This window comes from Coregonus lavaretus (genome assembly GCF_964263955.1).
Source record: "Coregonus lavaretus genome assembly, chromosome: 17".
NCBI lineage: Eukaryota > Metazoa > Chordata > Actinopteri > Salmoniformes > Salmonidae > Coregonus > Coregonus lavaretus.
Window position 1 is genome coordinate 30,804,474 of NC_140004.1, and position 27,327 is coordinate 30,831,800.

Sequence of the window (27,327 nt, forward strand, 5' to 3'; positions counted from 1 at the left end):
AGCTTGAGACATACTGACTAACATCATGAAACATTAAATATATAAATAAAACTGAGTGTGTTGATACTCAATTTGCTTTGCACTGTTGTTTTCCCGCCAAAATAATGATTGACGCTTCCTGAACATGATGTCATTGTGGGAAGGGGCTGTTTTTTAAACTAACAGGGTGGAAAGTGAAATCAGAGACACAGAGAATCATGAGAAAAAAAAGTATTGATGACAGATATTTGAAGTAGGACTATAAAAGAATGAATACATATTTTTAATATTTTATTATTTAATGGCTTATATTTCTCGTATAAGTTGATGAATAACACCCGGGGACATGGCAAAAACGCCTACATCCACTGAAAACCAAATGGTCAAAATGAATAAAATGCCCTTTAAGATCCATATCTTTGTGTTTTTATGGTAAAGACACCTAACTTTATATTTTAAGCCTTTTGGAATCCACATTTTACACTATAAGAGGTGTTATTTCCTGGGGACAGACTAGGCACTGCATAACAGGAATAACCCAATTCACATGCGCCAGTGGTGGGTAACACTAGTGTCTGAAAACAAGAGGGAGAAGGCAGAATGCCGCTTCGAGTTTGAGATCTATGTTTGGCCTAGGAGGACAAAAAACTGTTGACTTGTAGCATTTCTCCTTCTTTGTCTCGGAGTAAACAAACAGTGTGCATGTTGTGAACAATCTGCATTAATATATTAGATAAAAAAAAGATATCATGCTACCCTTCCAGGTACTAAGTGGGGCATTGGTGGCACGTGCGTGAACGTGGGCTGCATTCCCAAAAGCTCATGCACCAGGCTGCTCTGCTGGGCACAGCTGTGAAAGACGCCCAGAAGAATGGCTGGCAAATCTCATTATTATGAGAACAATGGAAACCTGTGGATACTAACATTTCTCGAACTATTTTGGAAAGCAGCTTAGGTGTAGCCTAGTTGGAGGCCTGCATGGTTTTTGAATTCCCATCATTAGATTAGATAAGAACATATATTTTCCAGCTACAGGACAAGTGAGTGACACCCCATTACCTACAGCCACTGTGGCTGCGTTTACACAGGCAACCCAATTCTGAGATGTTCACATTGTGCAACCGAATCTCATATTTAATAGACCCAGTTTCATAGAAAATGGCTTTAGCGATCCGGGGCTTAACCTCTTTCCTCCAAACTTTGTCTTCACTCTCATATACAATCGGTTTGGCTAGAAAACTGCTTTAACAGTGTAGCTGTGCAGTACTTAACCTATCTCAGCTAAACCCGGTGTTCGCACAAGATCTCACATGAGTTCTCCTGTGGTGTTTGCATTGTGTCACCATGTTGTTTTTCTTTGACAGGAAGGTGAGGTATCTGAACATTAAAGGAAGTCTGGTGGATGAGCACACAGTCAAAGGGTTAACCAGGACAGGAAAATAGGTAATACTATTTCAAACTGGGAGTTAATGACAAAAAATGTAAATGTTCACCATATTAATTTTTTATTTAAGGAACATAATTTCAACGGTGCCATATTCATATTTTCCTATTGAAGTCATTATCATTTCTCTCCCCCTTGTCTGGCAGATGATACTGACTGCCAAGGACATTGTGATTGCAACTGGGGGGCGGCCAAAGTACCCCACACATGTAAGTATTAACCTTTCCTTCTCTTCGTCCTCGCTCTCCCTCTCCCCCCTCACCTCCATCTCTCCTCTTTCTCTCGGTTCTCTCCCTACCCCACTTCTCCCTCTGTATGGTGTCCTTGCCCAGTAGACAGACAGACCAGGGGGAGAGGTGTCTCCTTCATTGATCCTCCCATCTGCTGATAACACCACAGTGGATCTGGAGCTTTTGATGGCATGGTGGTGGGGGAAACATGGCTCTCTCTGGGTGGAGGAGGGTGGCAGTGTCTGGGGCTGCATCCCAAATGGCACCCTACCTATTCCCTATTCACTACCTAGGGAATAGGGTATAATTTGGGATACACCCTGGGTCTGCGGCCTCTCATAGGCCTCCCTCCCTGTGGTGTATCACAGGCTGTGGCTTACTGTCTGTTGATAACAGACTAACAAAGAACAAAGCCAACCTTCCTTACCTGATTGTTTGCCAGATGGTTTTCCAGGAGCTGTATTGAGAATATGATTCAAACGGTGTTTGTTGTGTTTACCTGTTTCTACTTCCTGTGTTGTAGATCCCTGGAGCAATCGAGCACGGCATCACTAGTGATGATATCTTCTGGCTGAAAGAGTCCCCTGGCAAGATGTGAGTGGTACATGTGGTGAAACACACACACACACACACACACACACACACAAACCATACAATACTGTACATCAGCATTTAGCTGTGCCATGTACACAGACAGCTCTATCATAATGATCCATCCAGGACACAGTGTGTTCTACTATGGTACCTGTTAAATGTTCCTGTCACTCTCTACTCCTGACTCAGATTAGCAGTGTGTGTGTGTCCCGACCTTTGCTGAACACATCTCCAATCCAGCCATTTAAATCCTGTCATCGCCTGTCTAATTGGTCTCTCCGCACCGTTTCCTCTTGGCACAAAATGGAGGTTGAGTGTAATGTTTGTTAGTGTGGCTGTAATGTAACTGCCAACAGTGAAGAGTTATCTTAGTCGCCTACTCATTGATAATCCTTGCTATTATAAACATTACAATAGATTTCCGTCGTAATTTTTCTATCGCAACAACCTATTTGTTACCCCTCTCTGCTTTAGTCAGGGATATGGTATTTTTTCCGTCAAACTAGGCTGCTGTTCATACATTTTACCACTAGAGGGCAATAGGAACTCATCTACAGAACAAGCCCATCTGGGACAGACCATGGTCTGTGTGTAATATGTTTTCCCTGCACTGTCCTTCCCTCTTTCAGCATGTCTCCTAAGCAGGCTGTTCAGTTTAGTGGAGTGGTTAGGCAGGGGCCTACTGTTAGTTTGGTCCTCTGCTTGCCTGCCCCTCAGGCTACTAGGGGTTAGCATTAGCAGGTCCTCCCTTGACTCTCCTCTCCTCAGACCTATCTCTCCCTGCCTAGGAGGAGCTGTTGTTGACGTGCTGTTGTGCTGCTCTGCTCTGTGGAGGGAGCTGTGCTGTCAGCTGTGCAGGTGGGGTCTGAGAGGGTGTTTGGGTTGATCGGCTGGCGGAGGTAGTGGATGGCTCCAGGTGAGTGATGAGTGCCTTTAGAGGGACCGGAGCACACTCACAAACACGATAGATGGGAAGTGTAGACATGAGTGTAAGAATATGTTTTATGCTGACTTTTATTACAGTAGGTAATGCACTGCATTTCCTTTTTAAATTGTTTTTATTATATATTTACTTAGGATTTATTTAAATTAATTTCCAGTGCTAAAGGGCAGTGAACCAGGCTTTAAATGTGCTATCGTTTTTCATCCTCTACAGAACAGCTGGGAAAATGAGTCTGGGATGACAAGATGCAAGATCAAAAGGAGACAGTGTAACACACTATATTTTCTCTGTCTATAGTCACAACACTGTGTTAGGGAGTTGAGTTCACATCCTATATCTTTGTATTTGGATTCAGATCAAGTCTGCTGCCTGTAGAGCTCTCCCCTCTAAGGAACACTTGTGAAAGAGTACCGTTATTGTGGCAAACACAGGAGACACCGAAGGAGAACACAGATTCACTTATCTCTTGTCTGGACTGCTGAAGGTTGGCCCAAGGCTATGAGAGAGAGAGAGCCAGTGGCAAATTCTTAACTGTCACAGTCAGGCATACTCCTACTGGCTTTGGATCAGGATGTAGCCTATGGAAGCCCTGAAAGTTTGATTGTGTTATCTTTGTTGTTTGAAAGGCTGCTCCTAGTACTTCTTATCCTCCAGGGGAGTGGGCAACGTTTACTGGGCAGATATCAGTACAGTAAAGTATGTCTTTTCCACTGGAATTCATCCCTCTGTAGTTTCTAGTTACACAATCAGCCCCCCCCCCCCCTCCCCCATTCACATCTGGATGCAGTGTTTTTGAGACCCACTTGTGAGGTTGAACACCACCTCCACCAATGCTTTCAGACACCATCACCCGGATGAGGGAGAACAGAGCGATCCCAGAGTCACTCTGAAATACAATATAACCAAGCAGAGAGAGACCCAGCCAGGGAAAGGAGATGTTTCAGTGATGAGTGTGGAATCAGCCTAAAGCTCCTAGCCTAATCCCTCCCTAAGCCACCTCACAATGTGCACTAAGTGCAGCTGTGCATTAGGTGGACAGGACGATCGGGGTACTGACGCTCTTAGCAGTTAGCACTAGCATGGGGGGGGGGGGGGGGGGGGGGGGGGGTCTGGCTGGGCTTGTGTGTGCCCCAGGCTCCCTCAGCTGCCAGAGGCTGGGCCAGCGTGGGGAGCCCTGGATAGGTAGAGGGTGGGAGAGCGAGAGAGGCCACGGAGCCACGGCCTACATGCGGGTGATGGGCATCACTCAGCGAAGTGATTTGTGGACTGAGCCATGAACATGGGAACACGGGAACACGGCACACCCCATCCGCAGGGATTAGCCTGAACGCTAGTAGTGAGTGGAGCGCAGGGCTGGATTAGAGGTGTGATTCACCTGGCACACACACAGACACAGAGACAGAGAGACAGGCCCTACCAACTCCGCCACCCTTTCCTGTTCTTTCTTATTCTCTCTCTCTGTCTGTCTGTCTGTCTTGACTTTTTACAGTTGAGTAATGAGGCCTCCGAAATTCGAACAGAATTTTCATCACTTTTAAATTCCTCAGATTCAGAGTAAACATTTGTGTCCAGTTTCCCTGTTTTGTTTGGCGCAGTAGTATTCAAGATAATTTGAAAGAAAACGTATGAATGTCTCGCAAGTGCATCGTATAGAAAAGCACATATACCTGTACTATATACAGTGCCTTGCAAAAGTATTCATCCCCCTTGTCGTTTTCCTATTTTGTTGCATTACAACCTGTAATTTAAATTGATTTTTATTTGGATTTCATGTAATGGACATACACAAAATAGTCCAAATTGGTGAAGTGAAATTAAATAAATTACTTGTTTAAAAAAATCAAAAAAATAAATAATGGAAAAGTGGTGCGTGCATATGTATTCACCCCCTTTGCTATGAAGCCCCTAAATAAGATCTGGTGCAACCAATTACCTTCAGAAGTCACATAATTAGTTAAATAAAGTCCACCTGTGTGCAATCTAAGTGTCACATGATCTGTCACATGATCTCAATATATATACACCTGTTCTGAAAGGCCCCAGAGTCTGCAACACCACTAAGCAAGGGGCACCACCAAGCAAGCGGCACCATGAAGACCAAGGAGCTATCCAAACAGGTCAGGGAGAAAGTTGTGGAGAAGTACAGATCAGGGTTGGGTTATAAAAAAATATCAGAAACTTTGAACATCCCACGAAGCACCATAAAATCCATTATTTAAAAAATGGAAAGAATAAGGCACCACAACAAACCTGCCAAGAGAGGGCCGCCCACCAAAACTCACGGACCAGGCAAGGAGGGCATTAATCCGAGAGGCAACAAAGAGACCAAAGATAACCCTGAAGGAGCTGCAAAGCTTGGAGTATCAGTCCATAGGACCACTTTAAACTGTATATTCCACAGAGCTGGGCTTTACGGAAGAGTGGCCAGAAAAAAGCCATTGCTTAAAGAAAAAAATAAGCAAACACGTTTGGTGTTTGCCAAAAGCCACGTGGGAGACTCCCCAAACATATGGAAGAAGGTACTCTGGTCAGATGAGACTAAAATTGAGCTTTTTGGCCATCAAGGAAAACGCTATGTCTGGCGCAAACCCAACACCTCTCATCACCCCGAGAAACCATCCCCACAGTGAAGCATGGTGGTGGCAGCATCATGCTGTGGGGATGTTTTTCATTGGCAGGTACTGGGAAACTGGTCAGAATTGAAGGAATGATGGATGGCGCTAAATACAGGGAAATTCTTGAGGGAAACCTGTTTCAGTCTTCCAGAGATTTGAGACTGGGACGGAGGTTCACCTTCCAGCAGGACAATGAATCTAAGCATACTGCTAAAGCAACACTCGAGTGGTTTAAGGGGAAACATTTAAATGTCTTGGAATGGCTTAGTCAAAGCCCAGACCTCAATCCAATTGAGAATCTGTGGTATGACTTAAAGATTGCTGTACACCAGCGGAACCCATCCAACTTGAAGGAGCTGGAGCAGTTTTGCATTGACGAATGGGCAAAATTCCCAGTGGCTAGATGTGCCAAGCTTATAGAGACATACCCCAAGAGACTTGCAGCTGTAATTGCTGCAAAAGGTGGTTCTACAAAGTATTGACTTTGCCAAGGGGGGTGAATAGTTATGTACGCTCAAGTTGTCAGTTCTTTTGTCTTATTTCTTGTTTTTTTCACAACAAAAAATATTTTGCATCTTCAAAATGGTAGGCATGTTGTGTAAATGAAATTATACAAACCCCCCCAAAATCTATTTTAATTCCAGGTTGTGAGGCAACAAAATAGGAAAAATGCCAAGGGGGGTGAATACTTTCGCAAGCCACTGTAACTTCCAAGAGATATCTTCTAAATGAAAACATGTAAGATTAATGATTTTTGTTTTTGTTTTTCAGACTTTTGGTTGGTGCCAGTTGTATCCTTTTGACTGCCGATGTGCTTGGTCATGAGTCACTGGTTACACTGTATATTGTCAGAGTGAGTTGGCCCTAATGTTGAAGTTAAACTGCTAAATTGCAGTTCAAGTGGTGACCCCTTCCTAGACTGGGGTCACCTCACAGTCTATCTCTGCCTCTTATGCTCCACTTTCTCAGTTGTCACATCTGCTTTGACTAAAGATAGACAAGGTTCCTCTATGAGAGCATTTGTGTAGTGTTGTTCTGTTTTCCTGAACATGGTGCTATGAAGATGTGGCCCTGGAGTGTGCTGGCTTCCTGACAGGCGTTGGCCTGGACACCACATTCATGGTGCGCAGCATCCTCCTCCGGAGGTTCGATCAGGTACTGCACTGATCACTATTTTTTCCAAATAGATTTGACACTATTTGAATTAATTTCTTATTTCTCTATACTGTATTGTGTTTATATGCTAACTCAAATTTATTGAAGCTTTTAATTATATTTAAGAGAAAATAGAATTTCTCACTACAAATAGATATAGATTAATTGTGTACTGGTGATATTGGGACTTTAAGTTTGGAATAATAGTTCTCCCAAGTCGAGTATTGGAAAGGTGACTCTGAGCTGTCAACAACCTGAATTTCTCCCCTCTTGTCTTGTGTGTGCTGCAGCAAATGGCAGGGCTGGTGACAGACTACATGGAAGGCTATGGCACCAAGTTCTTCTGGAGGAATGTCCCTAAGAGAGTGGACAAGCTGTCCTCTGGGGCACTGCAGGTGACCTGGACAGATAAACAGACAGGACAGGACCAACAGGACACCTTCGACTCTGTGCTGTGGGCCATAGGTGAGTGTGTCTGGGGAGGAAGAGAAATGTCCAACAAATTATTACATTACTGTTTGGAAGACATCACTACTATTTTAGTAGTAGCTGCAATCACGTGTGTTAAGTATGCCACATAACAGACAATAGGCTTTGCAAAGACGTATCCGGAGATATCAGTTAAACCACTAGTTGTTGTCCCCCTCCCTTTCCAGACATTTGTTTTATTGTCATCCACAAAAGAGTGCAGTGTCAGCAGACAGAGAGAGTATCAAGCCCAAAAACAAGGTAATAAAGTGTGAATGATGGAATCACCAGGGGAAGTGTTAATCACCCAGCCCAGTGCTGGGTCCTGGTCCTGGGCCTTGCTGAGGGAGGGCAGGATGCACCCAGGGACGGGGTCACTGCATTCCCTCCTTTGTTCTCCTGCTCTGCTCTGGGCTTTCCTGCCCATCATGCCAGCCCTGCGGAAACCAGCCTGCCTGCCCGGCCACGCCACCCCACGCCACCTCCTCCACCCTGCAGCATCTGTCACTGCACGGCCTGCCCTGTCTGTCTTTAGCTCTGCACCCACACCAGACCTCTCTCTTTCCACAGTCCTTTTCTCTCTTTATCACACCATGTAATTTCTCTCATTCCGCCAACCAACACAATGGAGGGAACTTCCGCCTGGCTGCCCGGAAGAAGTTTATTTGTGTTGAGATGGTCCCAAAGACGACGCGTTTCCGAAAGCCTGACTTTACACCCCTCAGCAGTGTGTGTGACTGTACAGTACCAGCCAGGACAGGCCAGGGCGGGTGTCTCTCTCTCTGCCTGTGCGTGTGACGGGGAGCATGTGACATGTGACAGGGACCAGGATGTGGGTGACCTTTGGGGAGAGATGCAACGCAATGTGCTTTACAGGAAAAACTAAACAAAGAAACAATGAAAATAAAAGCTGAAATATTTACTACTACACAACAAACATAAGATAATAAAATGAAAGAATGACACAAACTGAACAAATAAAACGCACGCCAAGGAAAAACAAGCTAAAAATATTTGTTTTAAGATCTCTTTTAAATATGTACACAGTTTCAGCCCACCTCAGGTTCTCTGGCAGGCTATTCCAGAGGCTAGGGGAATAATAACTAAAAGCTGCCTCTCCATGCCTCTTGGTCCTAGGCTTTGGGATAGTTATGTCTGACATGTATTGGGGTACACAATCGTGGATTGATTTAAAAACTAATAGAAGAATCTTAAAATTAATTCTAAAACTCACAGGCAGCCAGTGCAGAGACTTTAAAACCAGTGTAATGTGTTCTCTCCGTCTGGTCTTGGTCAGTACCGGTGCTGCAGCATTCTGTATTTTTTGCACTTGACCAATGGCTTTCTTGGGTAGATCAGACAGGAGCGCATTACAGTGGTCAAGCCTGCTTGTAATACAGCATGGATGAGTCTCTCTGTATCAGCCTGAGAGAGATGGCCGCACCTTGGCAATGTTCCTCAGGTGGTAAAAAGCTATTTGGGTCACATTCCTAATGTGTGATTTGAAATTTAGTTCAGAATCTAAAATAACACCTAGGTTTTTTACCTGGTGTTTTATCTTTATTGCCCGTGATTTAAAATGTGCGGCTAGATTCTCTCTCTGTGCTTTGGCTCCAACAATAAGTATCTCGGTCTTGTCTTGATTTAGCTGGAGGAAGTTGTGAGCCATCCAAATATTTAAATCACTGATATAGTCTAATCATTTATCAGTGGAGCTAAAATTATCTGGTGACACATGTAAAGCTGTGTATCATCTGCATAGCAGTGAAAATCAATGCTGTGCTTTCTGATAACGCTGCAAAGGGGTAACGTATATAAACTGATCAGTACTGGACCCAAAATCAAACCTTGTGGAACGCCACATGTGATATGTATTTTCTCGGAGTTATGTTCACCAAGGGTGACAAAGTCTTGACCGGTTAAATAGGTCCTAAACAAATTTAGAAGTGGATCGAAGAGGCCAACCCACCTCTCCAGTCTGTCCAGAAGGACATCATGGTCATCAGTGTCGAATGCAGCACTTAAATCTAAGGACAGAGAGCTGTTTGGCATCTGTGTTGGCTCTAAGATCATTTACCACTTTACCTAAGGCTGTCTCTGTGCTGTGGTGGGCACAAAAACTAGATTGGAATTTTTCTAAAATACAGTTGGCACTTAATTTAGCTGTTTGAATACCAATTTTTCCCAAATTTTGCTTAGGAATGGAAGGTTAGAGATTGGCTGAAAATTGCTAAGAACTGAATAATCTAGATTACTTTTCTTCAGAAGGGGTTTCACCATAGAAGTTTTTAGTGTAGTGGGTAAGGTGCCTGCGAACAGGGAGTGATTTAACAATAGCTTGCACTTCTTCAGATATGCAATTAAAAACTGTTTTGAAGAAAATGTTGGTTATCTTTGAAATATATCGCAAACTCATCACATTTACAGTGGGGAAAAAAGTATTTAGTCAGCCACCAATTGTGCAAGTTCTCCCACTTAAAAAGATGAGAGAGGCCTGTAATTTTCATCATAGGTACACGTCAACTATGACAGACAAATTGAGAAGAAAATCACATTGTAGGATTTTTAATGAATTTATTTGCAAATTATGGTGAAAAATAAGTATTTGGTCACCTACAAACAAGCAAGATTTCTGGCTCTCACAGACCTGTAACTTCTTCTTTAAGAGGCTCCTCTGTCCTCCACTCGTTACCTGTATTAATGGCACCTGTTTGAACTTGTTATCAGTATAAAAGACACCTGTCCACAACCTCAAACAGTCACACTCCAAACTCCACTATGGCCAAGACCAAAGAGCTGTCAAAGGACACCAGAAACAAAATTGTAGACCTGCACCAGACTGGGAAGACTGAATCTGCAATAGGTAAGCAGCTTGGTTTGAAGAAATCAACTGTGGGAGTAATTATTAGGAAATGGAAGACATACAAGACCACTGATAATCTCCCTCGATTTGGGGCTCCACACAAGATCTCACCCCGTGGGCTCAAAATGATCACAAGAACGGTGAGCAAAAATCCCAGAACCACACGGGGGGACCTAGTGAATGACCTGCAGAGAGCTGGGACCAAAGTAACAAAGCCTACCATCAGTAACACACTACGCCGCCAGACGTAGTGCCAGACGTGTCCCCCTGCTTAATCCAGTACATGTCCAGGCCCGTCTGAAGTTTGCTAGAGTGCATTTGGATGATCCAGAAGAGGATTGGGAGAATGTCATATGGTCAGATGAAACCAAAATATAAATTTTTGGTAAAAACTCAACTCGTTGTGTTTGGAGGACAAAGAATGCTGAGTTGCATCCAAAGAACACCATACCTACTGTGAAGCATGGGGGTGGAAACATCATGCTTTGGGGCTGTTTTTCTGCAAAGGGACTAGGACGACTGATCCGTGTAAAGGAAAGAATGAATGGGGCCATGTATCGTGAGATTTTGAGTGAAAACCTCCTTCCATCAGCAAGGGCATTGAAGATGAAACGTGGCTGGGTCTTTCAGCATGACAATGATCCCAAGCACACCGCCCGGGCAACGAAGGAGTGGCTTCGTAAGAAGCATTTCAAGGTCCTGGAGTGGCCTAGCCAGTCTACAGATCTCAACCCCATAGAAAATCTTTGGAGGGAGTTGAAAGTCCGTGTTGCCCAGCGACAGCCCCAAAACATCACTGCTCTAGAGGAGATCTGCATGGAGGAATGGGCCAAAATACCAGCAACAGTGTGTGGAAAACCTTGTGAAGACTTACAGAAAATGTTTGACCTGTGTCATTGCCAACAAATGGTATATAACAAAGTATTGAGAAACTTTTGTTATTGACCAAATACTTATTTTCCACCATAATTTGCAAATAAATTCATAAAAAATCCTACAATGTGATTTTCTGGAGAAAAAAAATCTCATTTTGTCTGTCATAGTTGACGTGTACCTATGATGAAAATTACAGACCTCTCTCATCTTTTTAAGTGGGAGAACTTGCACAATTGGTGGCTGACTAAATACTTTTTTCCCCCACTGTAGATGTTGAGGAAAGTTCACATGTGTTTTGCAAGGTTAGGATTTATCAGGCCATCACTGGTTGAGAAGAGCACTCTCGAATTATTCTGATTAATAGTGATCACGTTAGAAATAATGAGCCTGTCTGGCATTTCTAATTGCCTTGTTATATATGCCAAGTTGCTCTCTCAGAATATCATAATGGGCCTGCAACTTTGACTTTCTCCACTTCCGCTCTGCCTTTCAGTAATTTCTCTTTAATTGATTAGTTTCCTCACTCATCCAAATCTCTCTCCGTTTGGATCCCTTTTCAACTTTACTGGAACTATGGCATCAATGGTTGCCCTTAATTTGCTATTAAAGTTATCAACTAAATCATCACAAGAAGAAGGCAGAATAGGTAGTGGAGTATTGTTCATACACTCAATGAAATCTGTAGAGGTAAGATAGCATTTCTTAATAATGTGTTCAGTATTACCCTGTGCTATGGGCAAGAAGGTAGTAAAAAATACACAGTGGTGATCAGATAAAGCAACATCAACAGCAGAGGATATGTCAATAAAAAGGAGGCTGCAATAAGGCTGCAATAAGAGCGCCACTACAGTCTGATGACAGCCATGTTTCGGTGAGAAACATGAAAACAAATTTGCGCTCAGTAATGAGGTCATTCACGAGAAAGGTTTTACTTGTGATTGCTCTAACATTTAAAAGCGCCATATTCAATGACTGTAGGCCACTCTGCCCCTAGGGCATCTGCCTTGAGGTAACAAATGGAATAACAACCAAATTATTAACGTTACAACCACGTTTTCTGACCGTCTCCAATCTATCAGAATGGTAGGAGATGACAGTTTGTATAAACTCACTAGAAGGCGGAGTTAATGGAACATAAATTAGGTTACTCACAACCATAGTGCCATTTCTACAGGAGTTGATATGCTTTCCAAGTCCGCTGTTGCTTATTCTGACAGGGAGAACTGGAGCACTACCAGACCCTGTCCGCCAGTCTGTATTATTATTATTATTATTATTATTATTATTATTGGATCTAAGAGGAATATGACTTTATTATTATTACTCTTACAGTGTAGGCTACAGTCTGTTGTGGGCTTTACCCTGGTGTTCTCATGCAGGGCAGAGAGCACATCCACATCCACTCCTGGGCCTCTCCTTTGAAGTGTGTCTGTCAGACTGTGGGAGTTATGAGTGGGCCTCTCTCGACATCCCCAATGTGCCCTTTACACTACAGGTCAGACTGGGTCTGTACCCTCCTCAGTGGAGCTATAAAATACTGTGGGTGTGTCCTGATTCTCCACCCTTTTCTTAGTGTGCACTTGCGTTCTTCCCGTCATGGATTTAACAATGGTGGAAACTCCCTCTAGCCAATGATTACACTTGCATTGATTCATGCTTTTACATCAGTGATGGAAAGTGTGCAAGTGAGGACAGACAGTGAGCTGCTCTGAGGGAGGGATGGGAGGCTGTTTGCAGTGGTGGGACTGTCTGTTCCAGTCCTGTAGCTATAGCTAGGCTACATCCTTCTCCATGCACAGCCTTCCACAGCCTATCCTTCCTCAGGGCCGCACCCCAGGCCAGGTGGCCAATAGCATAGATGAGGAAACAGCCTATTTCCTCTGGGTGTACCACGTTACTCTTCTCTCCCACTTATTTCTGTTGCCCCCAACACCGAAAGAGGTGGAAGTCTGTCTGAGGGTGTCAGGGGTTGGTATATGCCTCAATATGAACTGAAGTGCTTGGATGTGAAGCCTCTGAGTCTCCCCACACTCTGACAAACAGAAAAGTATCTCTGAGCCAAAGTGCGGAATCTCATTCAATCATATCTCTTATTATCATTTTAGGCCTTAAATAGAATGCCTTCTCAGAAACCCCTTTTTGGAAACAAAATAATATATTTCCCAAAAAGTCAGTCTTTCTGACTTCCTTCTCTTGTCTTTGTTCACTTGGTTGATCTGATAAGCCACCATGTACAGTAGTTGGTCTCATTTCAAGTCGTGCCAGAAAGCTTGTTGTGGCTAATTAGCTGGTGGGTCTTGCGATTTCCTCTGTGTGCTACAACAGTCTTTGTTCAGCGTGGTCCTATCAGGCCTGCCTGTCATTGGCTCTCATTGCCCATATGTGTGGCTCCACACTCACTGAAGGCTCTTATCAGGAGAACCTCTGTTGTTTCTGTCTCACCACACAATGGATCAGTGGCGCTCCAACAGTCTCCGATCATAGACGGAGAAACTTAGAAAGGCAGGAAAGGCCAGACTAGAGTGGCTCTAGTAGTCTAGTCTATACATAGAGAGAGCAGAGTGGACACTAGTCTAGGATAGCCCTACTGACTCCAGTCTCAGTGGTGGTTGGTAGAACTGGGCTGTGATTTGGTAGAACTGGGCTGTGATTTGATTTGGTAGGGTGGGCTGTGATTTGATTTGGTAGGGTGGGCTGTGATTTGATTTGGTAGGGTGGGCTGTGATTTGATTTGGTAGGGTGGGCTGTGATTTGGTAGGGTGGGTTGTGATTTGGTAGGGTGGGCTGTGATTTGGTAGGGTGGGCTGTGATTTGGTAGGGTGGGTTGTGATTTGGTAGGGTGGGCTGTGATTTGGTAGGGTGGGTTGTGATTTGGTAGGGTGGGCTGTGATTTGGTAGGGTGGGTTGTGATTTGGTAGGGTGGGCTGTGATTTGGTAGGGTGGGCTGTGATTTGGTAGGGTGGGCTGTGATTTGGTAGGGTAGGCTGTGATTTGGTAGGGTGGGCTGTGATTTGGTAGGGTGGGCTGTGATTTGGTAGGGTGGGTTGTGATTTGGTAGGGTGGGCTGTGATTTGGTAGGGTGGCTGTGATTTGGTAGGGTGGGCTGTGATTTGGTAGGGTGGGTTGTGATTTGGTAGGGTGGGCTGTGATTTGGTAGGGTGAGCTGTGATTTGGTAGGGTGGGCTGTGATTTGGTAGGGTGAGCTGTGATTTGGTAGGGTGAGCTGTGATTTGGTAGGGTGGGTTGTGATTTGGTAGGGTGAGCTGTGATTTGGTAGGGTGAGCTGTGATTTGGTAGGGTGAGCTGTGAGACCAAAGTGGGGCTAGACCTCCTAAGAACAACCTTTTTGTAAATACAACTCTTGCTACAGTATCTAACTATGCACTGTGCTATCCCACTGGTATAATTTACATGTATTTAATACTTTGAGAAAGGAAGTCATGACAGGGAGAGATCCCTGTGTTAGACCTAATCTGCATAGTTGAACACTGGTGACTCTGCATGGTCCTGCTAGACTAGCCTAGTGCAGCTCTTCCAGGAAAACAGCTGCTATGAGCCTTACTGCCTGTCTCTCTACCACTCGTGCTGCAGTAATGGGCAGGTCAGGAAAAGGGTCTTGGGGGGAGGGGTTGTTATTCTTGTTGTCCGATAGCATCTATGTGGGTACCACTGGGCCCTACCAAGGTGGGGGGGGGGGGGGGGGCGTTATTGTGTTACCCAGGCAGGGAGTGAGAAGGTGGGGCAGCAAGGGGGAAGAGGAGGGAGGTAGAGAGGGCCTCAACCAGGGCCCGGCCTGGTGTCAGGGGTGCTTGGTGCTCCACGTCACCATGGAGACGGGGCGGCAAGATGGGCAAGCTTCGACAGCATCAGTCAACTGTACCGCAGGAAGTGGGAGAAATGACACCCAGGGCCCCAAATGGCTGATGGGATGCCTTCCTATCCCCCGCCTGCTCATTATTCACTCCCAGCCAAAAGACAAGCCACCCTTCCTCGCTTCCCCACCCCCCCTCTCCAAGCTGTGCAGGTGTTTTCTTTTCTAATTCCTGAATATTTGCCTCTCTCTCTCTGTTGGATGAAGAGTAGCAGGACCTGCTGTAAACGTAATCCCACTAGTGTGCCAACTGAATGGTATGCGTTAACAACACTGAGCAGTCTGAGGTTTTCTAAGGAACCAAGATTCCTGTACCCTCCCCTCTCTCTCAATGTGTCATGTAATATTGAGTCTCTGACTGTGTTTTCCTATACTTGACTATAGGCAAGTATAGGAAACCAAAACTCTCAACCTGGAGAAAGTTGGCGTCAAGCTCAACAAGGAGTCTAGGAAAATAATTGTGGCTGCTGACGATCCACATCTGTGCCGAACATCTACGCTTTCGGTGATACCGGTGAGGTAGGTGTTGATCATGTCCGTCATCCTCACAGCGTACTCACCCAGCCTTAAAACACCAACATGAACCTCTTCAGGAATGTATGGAAGACTGAAATAAAACCTACAGTTGCCCAAATAAGCCTACTAAAGTGACACTGTAGTTCACTCTTCAATTACAAATGAATGCGCTAGATAGGCACCATATAATTTGTTGCTTGTCTTTTAAATTCATTTGAGATTTAGTCATAAAGCTGGATCTACACAACAGATGGCATATACAGTGCATTCGGAAAGTATTCAGACCCCTTGACTTTTTCCACATTGTGTTAGGTTACAGCCTTATTCTAAAATTGATTAAATAAAAATTGTTCCTCATCAATCAACACACAATACCCTATAATGACGAAGTGAAAACAGTTTTAAATTTTTTTGTGCAAATGTATTTAAAAAAATAAATGGAAATGCCTTATTTACATAAGTATTAAGACCCTTTGCTATGAGACTCGAAATTGAGCTCAGGTGCATCCTGTTTCCATTGATCATCCTTGAGATGTTTCTACAACTTGATTGCAGTCCACCTGTGGTCAATTCAATTGATTAGACATGATATGGAAAGGCACACACCTGTCTATATAAGGTCCCACAGTTGACAGTGCATGTCAGAGCAAAAACCATGAGGTCGAAGGAATTGTCCGTAGAGCTACGAGACAAGATTGTGCCGAGGCACAGATCTGGGGAAGGGTACCAAAACATTTCTGCAGCATTGAAGGTTCCCAAGAACACAGTGGTCTCCATCATTCTTAAATGGAAGAAATTTGAAACCACCAAGACTCTTCCTAGAGCTGGCCTCCCGGCTATATTGAGCAATCAGGGGAGAAGGGCCTTGGTCAGGGAGGTGACCAAGAACCCGATGGTCACTCTGAGAGCTCTAGAATTCCTCTGTGGAGATGGGAGAACCTTCCAAAAGGACAACCATCTCTGCAGCACTCCACCAATCAGACCTTTATTGTAGAGTGGCCAGACGGAAGCCACTCCTCAGTAAAAGGCACATGACAGCCCGCTTGGAGTTTGCCAAAAGGCACCTAAAGGACTCTCAGACCATGAGAAACAAGATTCTCTGGTCTGATGAAACCAAGATTGAACTCTTTGGCCTGAATGCCAAGCGTCACGTCTGGAGGAAACCTGGCACCATCCCTACGTTGAAGCATGGTGGTGGCAGCATCATGCTGTGGGGATGTTTTTCAGCAGCAGGGACTGGGAGACTAGTCAGGATCGAGGGAAAGATGAATGGAGCAAAGTACAGAGAGATCCTTGATGAAAACATGCTCCAGAGCGCTCAGGACCTTAGACTGGGGCGAAGGTTCACCTTCCAACAGGACAACAACCCTAAGCACACAGCCAAGACAACGCAGGAGTGGGTTCGGGACAAGTGTCTGAATGTCCTTGAGTGGCCCAGCCAGAGCCCGGACTTGAACCCGATCGAACATCTCTGGAGAGAAATAGCTGTGCAGTGACGCTCCCCATCCAACCTGACAGAGCTTGAGAGGATCTGCAGAGAAGAATGGGAGAAACTCCCCAAATACAGGTGTGCCAAACTGTAGCGTCATCCCCAAGAAGACTCAAGGCTGTAATCGCTGCCAAAGGTGCTTCAACAAAGTACTGAGTAAAGGGTCTGAATACTTATGTAAATGTGATATTTCTGTGTTTTATTTTTTATGCATTTGCAAAAATTTCAAAAAAAACTATTTTTCCTTTGTCATTATGGGGTATTGTATGTAGATTGATGAGGGGGAAAAAATATTTAATCCATTTTAGAATAAGGCTGTAACGTAACAAAATGTGGAAAAAGTCAAGGGGCCTGAATACTTTCCGAATGCACTGTAGCTGGATCTACACAACAAATGGCATAAAGCTGGATCTACACAACAGATGGCATAAAGCTGGATCTACACAACAGATGGCATAAAGCTGGATCTACACAACAGAAATCTGTGCATCTGTAACTTTCTCACTCATCATTATTCATGATTCATTCAGGATTATCCATAATCATGGTAGCATCCACGTTAATGTAGAACTGATTAGAAACATATTCTTATTTACAATAAAAGTGACTCAACAATGACACAATACATTTGGAGCTCACTGTAGCTAGATCTACACAAGAGGTCTCCTCTCTAACTACTGTACTGTTGTATCACAATACTCTTTCTACTTGTTGTATTAAATGTCAGTCCTGTCTTTTTATTTGGCCAGCTGTGGGCTTCCTAACTAAAACAGGCCTCTCCAGACAGTTTGATTGGCACAGGCCTTTGATGAGTCACTTTTAGCTCTGATGCCTGTCATCTTTTCACATAGTGGGAGACTTTTAAAAGGGGGTGGATTGATATTTAATTCGATATGTCCAAACGGATCACCTTTTTGTGTTGAGACATTGAAGAGCACCTGGCACTGCCAAGAAACACATTGCTATGACGCAGACCGGGATGTTGTGTAAACACAGGTACTCAAATACCACCAGACACACACACGCACACACACACACACACACACACACACACCACACACACACACACACACACACACACACACACACTCACCTCCAGCGCCAGAGGAGCTGTCTTGGACAACAGGATGTGCAACAGTGGTGGTAATCAAACAGGTTGCTGATGACTTAAGTAATGCTTTCAGAGAGGATTCACCCTGCAGCTCTGCAATTTCCTGTATTGTTAGACTATTTGGGTGTTTTTCCAGATTACATTTATCTAGCGTAAATCGAGAGCCACAATCTGCAATCCAAATAGCACCCTATTCCCTATATAGTGCACTACTTTAGACCGGAGCCCTATGGGAATAAGGTGCCATTTGGGACGCATCCACAGTATATTATAATCCTCATCAGTACATTATAGTACAGTCAGAAGCAGCATGTTGTTGTGTTTAACAATCAGTTAGGTGACGTGGGGAAAATTGTTGAGAGAATACAAAAGCTGTGATTGTTTTTCAGTGTGCGAAGCAGTTTAGAAACCTTTAGTCAATGCCATTGTCATGGTTGTGTGTTCAAGCCTGAGTACTCTTTTATTCCGAATGCAATTCTGCAACTTAACAAAATGTTAGACTAATTGCACTTAGCACTATGACACTGCACGTACCCTGCCTATTTGCTTGTAAATATCCTTTGCTATTTATTTTTTATTTTTTACATGTGATATGTTTTATGACTGCTGCAAAATGAATTGACTCTGAGGACATTCAAGTTTTCTGAATCTGAGGCTGCAGGTTAGTCTACACAGTAACTCACAGGCACAACTGTCCCCTCTCTCTCTAAATAGCCAAAGGTCCTGTGTTAGGGAGGTGTACTCTGTGACTGTCTGTCTGTGTGCCGTAGCCTGCATACATTTAAGCACATACAGTATGCATGCATGTACGCTATTTGTCTGCTTCCCTCCCTCTCTCTCTCTGTCAGTCTGTCTGTCTGTGTTCTCCTGTCACTCATTAGTGTTGTTCTGTGTTTCCAGGGTTGTCCTGAGTTGACCCCCACCGCCATTAAGGCAGGGAAGCTCCTCGCTCGCAGGGCAGACCAATGAGCTCATGAACTACGACAATGTGAGCAGACATCCAACACACACACCATAGACACACACACACACACACACACACACACCATAGACATACACATACAGTACACACCATAGACACACACATACAGTACACACACACACACACCATAGACACACACATACAGTACACACCATAGACACACACACACCATAGACACACACACATGCATTACACACCATAGACCCACACCATAGACACACACACATACAGCACACACCATAGACACACACACACACCTTAGACACACACACACCATAGATATACACACACACACATACAGTACACACCATAGACACGTACACACACCTTAGACACACACACATAGAGTACACACCATAGACACACACACACACACACACCATAGACACAAACACACACACTATAGATACCCACACACACCATAGACACACACACGTTTGTTTTACTATCCTTGTGGGGACCAAACAATTGAACAAAAAATCCAATTTTCCTTAACCCTAAACCCAAACCCTAAACCTAAAACTAACCCATAAACCTAACCTCTAACTTTAATTCGAACCCTAATTGAAACCCTCACCCTAACCCCTAAGCCTAAAATAGCATTTTTCCTTGTGGGGACTGGCAAAATGTCCCGAATTGTCTGAATGTTCCTTGTTTTATTATCCTTGTGAGGACTTCTGGTCCCCACAAGAATAGTAAAACAAAAAACACATACACACACAATAGGCACACACACACACACACACACACAATTTCCCCCCATCTCTCCACAGCTTGTCTGTATGAGGCCTTTGAAACCTTTGTTTTCAGTTTCTGTTTGAGTGTGTTAAATCAGTGCCACTTCTGTGCATTGTGTTTTTAATGCCTAACAGTTGTTTTCTCTGGATTATACCGCCTGGTCTGACTCATATGGTTTTAATGGTAGACACTGCACGTCTGCACCCTTTTTCAAATGATAATTCCAAAACCAATCGTAATGACAGACATATTGCTTAAATGCCCATTGTTTGGGTTCTTAGTCTCGTCTCGTTCCTCTTTTCTGTGGTCTTTTGTAGCTTTGTTTTGTGACCACTTTATTGTAGATGTTGGAAGATACAGTAGGCGACGTGACAAGCCTGTATTATGGCTCTGCCTATCTATCCTGCTGTAACATCACTTTTCTGTTGTTGTCTGTCTGTCTGTCTGCCTGCCTGCCTGCCTGCCTGCCTGCCTGCCTGCCTGCCTGCCTGCCTGCCTGCCTGCCTGCCACCCACCCACCCCACTGGAGCACTGCTGTGTGGGGCTGTCTATCCTGATGGAACGTGATGTAACAAGGCTTTGTGTGCTCTCTGATCGATTGTGTCCGTAGGTTGCCACCACAGTGTTCACCCCTCTGGAGTATGGCTGTGTGGGCCTGTCAGAGGAGGAGACTGAGGGCAGACATGGGAAGGACTCCATCGAGGTACAGTACAGTAAACCTAATCCTAAACCACTAACATGGTAGTGTTTTTGGTTTTAAGAGGCTTTGAGAAAATGGAGGTCTGTTGAGGAAACTTTCAGTTCTTACAGGATTGTGAATGCAGGTGTGCCTCTGTTTACTACTTTATGCATGTATGTGTGTGTGCAGTGTGCCAGCTGCTAACACCTGCACCCAGAGAGCCCCGGCTCATTGTAGAGTGATGCGTAGCTCCTGTGTGTGATTGACAGGTGAGCAGAGGGCCTGATTGAGGTGTGTATCAGGTGCTGACAGGCGCTGTGTGATCTAAAGCACCGCAGCAGGAGAGGTGCACCATGGGTCCTGACAGCTGCCTGTGTGCGTGGCCTGGACGACGACTTGTGTCGGCACGCTCACTGGCTCAATATAAAACACACACCATGAAACCAGGATCTGAAATGTACCTTTTTAAAACAAGCAAAGTGTTGTGAAAGCATAGTATTGTAATATTAGGTTCTAGTGAACAATCTGAGATGTAGGGCCTACCTTTAACACTAGCAAGTATTGTAAGATACTTCTATGGACACATAAACACTGGTTTCACTTGGGCACTTCTATTTTTGACATAATTATGTTGTAACATTATTTAATCATAAGTGATGGCTTAATAACATAAATGAATGATACTATACCGTGTATTGTTGGTGGACTAATGGACATGTATCCCTCTGTTGTTCTTTGTGTCCAGGTGTACCATGCCTTCTACAAGCCTCTGGAGTTCACTGTGGCTGAGAGAGACATCAGCCAGTGTTACATTAAGGTCAGAACGGCCCTAAGAGTAGGGTTGCAAAATTGTAACGCTGGTTCTTTCCCTGCCTCAAGTGGTGTGTGAGCGGGGTGGAGACCAGAGGATTCTGGGCCTGCACTTCTCCGGTCCAAACGCTGGAGAGGTCACCCAGGCCTTCGCTATGGGCTTCCAGTAAGTCAACCACTCTGCTTGATGGAGTTAGATAGGCACTCAGAATAGACAATACAGACATGGATAGCGTTCTGTTGTGGCTAGTTTTTAAGAAACTGCTAAACTGCTTTTTAAAAACATTTTGGGTCTAATGTAAAATACTTATACTAACAGATGTTGCATCTGTAGATTAATAATTCATTTAGTAATTAATCTACACAAAATGAATGGACATTAGATGTCATGTAAATTGTGACAAGGTGGGCCTTTATCAGTACAGCAGCAGTGGGATACTAGTAAGATAAATTTAAAGATGGGAGAATGTGTGTTGCTGTAAGGACAGCTTTATGAATGAGGTGTCTGTGTTTCTCTGTGTGTCTCTCTCCAGGTGTTGGGCCACCCTCACTCACCTGATGGAGACCGTAGGGATCCACCCTACCTGTGCCGAGGAGCTAACCAAAATGAATGTCAGCAAGCGCTCAGGGCTGGACGCCACGGTTACCGGCTGCTGAGGTTAAGCACCCCCTTCTCTGAACACACCTGAGCACACGGGAAGGAACCTCTTCATAGAGACAGGGAAAAAGTGACAATGCTCTCCTAAATTCTACATAGAGTGGCTTGGGAAAGTATTCACCCCCCTTGGCATTTTTCCTATTTTGTTGCCTTACAACGTGGAATTAAAATGAGGTTTGTATCATTTGATTTACACAACATGCCTACCATTTTGAAGATGCAAAATATTTTTTTTTTGTGAAACAAACAAGAAATAAGACCAAAATAATGATTTTGAGCGTGCATAACTATTCACCCCCCCCAAAGTCAATTGTAGAGCCACCTTTTGCAGCAATTACAGCTGCAAGTCTCTTGGGGTATGTCTCTATAAGCTTGGCACATCTAGCTACTGGGATTTTTGCCCATTCTTCAAGGCAAAACTGCTCCAGCTCCTTCAAGGTGAATGGGTTCCGCTGGTGTACAGCAATCTTTAAGTCATACCACAGATTCTCAATTGGATTGAGGTCTGGGCTTTGACTAGGCCATTCCAAGACATTTAAATGTTTCCCCTTAAACCACTAAATTGTTGCTTCATGAAGCAATGTAAGTCGCTCTGGATAAGAGCGTCTGCTAAATGACTAAAATGTAAAATGTGAACCTCCGTCCCAGTCTCAAATCTTTGGAAGACTGAAACAGGTTTCCCTCAAGAATTTCCCTGTATATAGCGCCATCCATCATTCCTTCAATTCTGACCAGTTTCCCAGTCCTTGCCGATGAAAAACATCCCCACAACATGATGCTGCCACCACCATACTTCACTGTGGGGATGGTGTTCTCAGGGTGATGAGACGTGTTGGGTTTGCGCCAGACAAAGCGTTTTCCTTGATGGCCAAAAAGCTCAATTTTAGTCTCATCTGACCAGAGTACCTTCTTCCATATGTTTGGGGAGTCTCCCACATGCCTTTTGGTGAACACCAAACGTGTTTGCTTATTTTCTTTAAGCAATGGCTTTTTTCTGGCCACTCTTCCATAAAGCCCAGCTCTGTGGAGTGTACAGCTTAAAGTGGTCCTATGGACATATACTCCAATCTCTGCTGTGGAGCATTGCAGCTCCTTCAGGGTTATCTTTGGTTTCTTTGTTGCCTCTGAGATAAATGCCCTCCTTGCTTGGTCCGTGAGTTTTGGTGGGTGGCCCTCTCTTGGCAGGTTTGTTGTGTTGCAATATTTTTTCAATTTTTTAATAATGGATTTAATGGTGCTCCGTGGGATGTTCTTTTTTTATAACCCAACACTGATCTGTCCTTCTCCACAACTTTGTCCCTGACCTGTTTGGAGAGCTCCTTGGTCTTCATGGTGCTGCTTGCTTGCTGGTGCCCCTTGCTTAGTGGTATTGCAGACTCTGGGGCCTTTCAAAACAGGTGTATATATATACTGAGATCATGTGACACTTAGATTGCACACAGCTGGACTTATTTAACTAATTATGTGACTTCTGAAGGTAATTGGTTGCACCAGATCTTATTTCGGGGCTTCATAGCTAAGAGGGTGAATACATATGCGCGCACCACTTTTCCGTTTTTTTTAATTTTTTGAAACAAGTAATTTTTTTCATTTCACTTCACCAATTTCAACTATTTTGTGTATGTCCATTACATGAAATCCAAATAAAATCCATTTAAATTCCAGGTTGTAATGCAACAAAATAGGAAAAACGCCAAGGGGGATGAATACCTTTGCAAGGCACTGTAACGGTCCATGTAATCCCATAGCTGCTCTCTCTGTAAGCCTCAAATGGCTCTCAGTTCTACGGCGTTTCAGGGCCTGTATTCAGTTTTTCCTTTTAGGTAATATTGAATAAGATTATATGGACAGGTGGGACCTGATTCTAGGTCAGCACTCCTACTCTGAGATGCTTAAGGAATACTGAGGCCCAGTTTCTTGTGCCTGACTGTGTCTTATCATTGCAGGGTCCTCCAGGTGATGGCTGTAATGCTATATGCAGGGAAAGCCAGATTTGTGTCAGGTTTGATTTGTGGTCACATTAACCAGGCCATGGTTATCCAATTTAGCCCCATAATGTTTGTACTCTCCTCTACTCCCACTCTGAAAACCATAAGGAGTTCTAGATCCAGGTCCTTTAAATAAACAAGCCCATAAATCAGGATTAGGGCCCATTCCAGTTTGTTGCAACAGAGCTGTATAAGAGAGAGAGAGAAAGCCGAGAAACAAAAGTTTCTAAAATATATTCTGCAAATATTGTTGTTTCTTCGCCTGTACTTCCTGTCCATTAGTCTTGAAAGTGACACATGCATTGCCCGGGTGACACTGATGGATGGGCTCAGGGCCGTCGCCGCCGTGACACCACCCCGTTTCCCATGGACACACACAAACAGTCGGCGGGCCGGCTGTCAGTCAGAGAGGTGTAGTGCAGGGCCCAGCCGGGGTCCCCCTCTCACCCACAATGCACAAAGGAATACAGTGGGACTGCAATAACAGCCTCTGAGTCTGTGTGTGGGGATGCCTTGGCCAGCAGGCTCTGGCAACCCAATCCCTCCCTCTATGGGAGAGATGGAGACTGAGGGAACTGCCTGGGCCGGGCCACAGTAGTGGCATTACCCAATACTACCTAAAGGTGGTGGTATTGCCCTCTTTTCTTCAAAAAACGTGCCGGTCAAGAAATGATAGGGTAGTGAAGTCAGTGTATGAAGAATAAACCCTCATGCATTCAAGGTGCACATTTTAATCCTTTAATCCATATTTGAGATATCTGTTATTGATTAAATGTGGAGACCATTGTGATAACATTGTGTATTTACACGGTTGGCAGTTTAGCTCAGAGTCATCAACTTCTGAGATAAGTCCATTTGTTTATTTCATTTAACTGGCATTATAATGTTGTGATCTTTAAAAGTCACATACATTCTGTCGTACTATTCAAGTCTTCAAACATGTCAAGTACACCTTTTTACACCAGTCCACTCTTCACCCAATCACCCTTTCCTATAACCACTGGAAGCATAGAACTATGCAGTGCTGGATTGAGCTGGACAAGTCATGCAGTTGATTTGAGTGGAGCGGAGTAGGGAGTGGTGGAGCTGAGGGGGTCTAAGAGGAGGGAACTGGGCTGGTTTATTTATGTTTGAAGCTTAATCTTCCTGGCCTGATTAATGATCCTGACGAGGAGAGTGACAGCGCACAGCACGGGCGATGGAGGGAGAGATGGAAAGAGGGGAGAGATGGAGGGAGAGATGGAGGGGAGAGAAAAGGGAGAGATGGAGGGGAGAGAAAGGGGAGAGATGGAGGGAGAGATGGAGGGAGAGATGGAAAGAGGGGAGAGATGGAGGGAGAGATGGAGGGGAGATGGAGGGAGAGATGGAGGGAGAGATGGAAAGAGGGGGGAGTTGGAGGGAGAGATGGAGGGGAGAGAAAGGGGAGCAGCCAGGCCATGGGGAGAGGTGGAGGAGGGGTCGGAGACGGTGTAGAAGGAGGGGGGATTCCTGTGTGCTCTGTTCAGGGATGGGGTGCTGACTGAAGGACCCTGACCCCCGCTCAGCAGGAACAGCTTGACTCTATCACCCACAGAACAGCACAAAGCTAGCGCACATGCTCTGAGTCTTGCACTGCAGGGCTGCAAGGCTGGGGACATCCAAAACACAGACTAACTGTTGTATTTGTCATGGATAGGTAAATGAGTATATGCCTCTGCTTAATGAGGCACTTGGTCTAGAGACTACGCTGCCTCTGTCCCCAAGGCTACATACAGAAAATAATGTATCGTACAGTATTCTCTGTTTTACTTTGTTGTTTTTTATCTCTGACTCTGTCCTGTTTTTTCTGCACAAATGCACAGTTTTATTTAGAAGTCAGAATCATATTTGTGACTGAATTCTTTGTAATGTTTGAAATGTCTTTGTTCATTGTTGTTGATATACAGACAGAGTGCCTTGGGTCTTGAATTGGACAACCGCCTCAGCCTTGCAGAACGTAATGCTTAGTTGCCCACTGGGGTCAGGGTTCAACTTTCAGGTCGCCAGCTAATGATGACTTGCACTAAAACCCACAACTGGGGAGGGCGTGTCTGATGACACCTGTCGACCAACTTTAGTTACTGTAAATAGAGTAGCCTAATTTACAATGAAGCTTCGTACTGCATTATTTATATGTAAAGGAAGGAATAAAATATGAGATTGCACTGATGACTCCCATTAAAATAATGATGTCCTCTGTGTGTGCATGGGTGCCTTTGTCTGTGTGTCTGTGTGCGTGTGCCTGCGTCCATGTGTGCGTGCGTGTATTTTGTCTGGGAGTCTGTCTCGCTGGTTGTTAGTTGTTAGGTCAGTTCTGTGTCGGAGGCTGTGCAGTGAGTAGCACGCAGCAGAAGGAGTGATCACACTGACCTCTCCCCAGCTCTGCTGACAGGCTCCTCTGCTATGCAGCCCTGTCACTCAATCCTCTGCACCAACAATGGCACAAATTCCTCTGTGTTTGTTTGGTTAAGGACAGGGCTCTCACAAACCCAGAAACTCCTTAGGATCCCCAAGCAGCTTCACCCCTGAATAGTGTCAATCTGGAATCTGCCCTCAGACTACTAGCGATTAAAGTGAATTGAGTAGCTCAAGAATAGGGACATTGAATCCATTTTGCAACAGCAAAAGGGTTTGTGTTTTTATTTCCCTCCAACAAATGGAGCAACCAGAATAAATCTAACTTGGAAACGCACTTAACAGAACATGTCAAAATGTCAAGGTGTGCTCAGTGATATTTTGTGTCTTAATCCAGTCCATTGAAAGTTGACAGTCTTGACTGTGAGTCGACATTCACTTGGCCATTGTGACTTTAGTCCCTGATCCCTTACAGCCAGCACAGGGAGAGCAGACACCCACACACACACACACACGAAGGGTACACAGCCCCACGGCCGGGGCCAAAGCCTTACAAGGTGGAGGAGGGAGACAGATATCTGCCTTGTGTAAACATTCGCGCAAAAATTACGCTGGAAACAGAAAAGGCTAAACCAGGCAAGGATTATCCCTCAGAAATGAATAGGGGCCAATTATGGCCAAGCTCTTGTGCTGCCAGTGTCTCCCTCTGAGCTGTCTGACAGCCTAAAATGCCTGGAGGGACAGGGCTCAGTGCTGGAGAGTGGTACCAGGAAGACTTAAAGGAGAAGAAGTAGAAGGAGCCCCTAGTGCTCATGGGTAGTCAAGCTGAGAGACTCAAACTGGTCTGTAGCATTCTGCACTGTGTGGTCTGGTCTCCCAAGTTTGAGACAATAAGCTTTTAGACCCCTTGAAGGAATTGTGGTAAGCTTAATGGTGACTGAAACA

General features: G+C 44.6%; 1 pseudogene across 1 annotated transcript; it reads left to right on the top strand.

Annotated features, from left to right (window-relative positions):
• The first annotated feature begins 1,323 nt into the window (after positions 1-1,323).
• Positions 1,324-22,020, top strand: LOC311144369 (thioredoxin reductase 2, mitochondrial-like; annotated as a pseudogene). The gene is made up of 13 exons: positions 1,324-1,422; positions 1,570-1,632; positions 2,177-2,247; positions 6,577-6,596; positions 6,869-6,960; positions 7,251-7,425; positions 12,604-12,662; positions 15,433-15,557; positions 19,055-19,142; positions 20,485-20,577; positions 21,299-21,370; positions 21,429-21,529; positions 21,897-22,020. The product of its transcript is annotated as a thioredoxin reductase 2, mitochondrial-like (transcript).
• Positions 22,021-27,327: the final 5,307 nt, after the last annotated feature.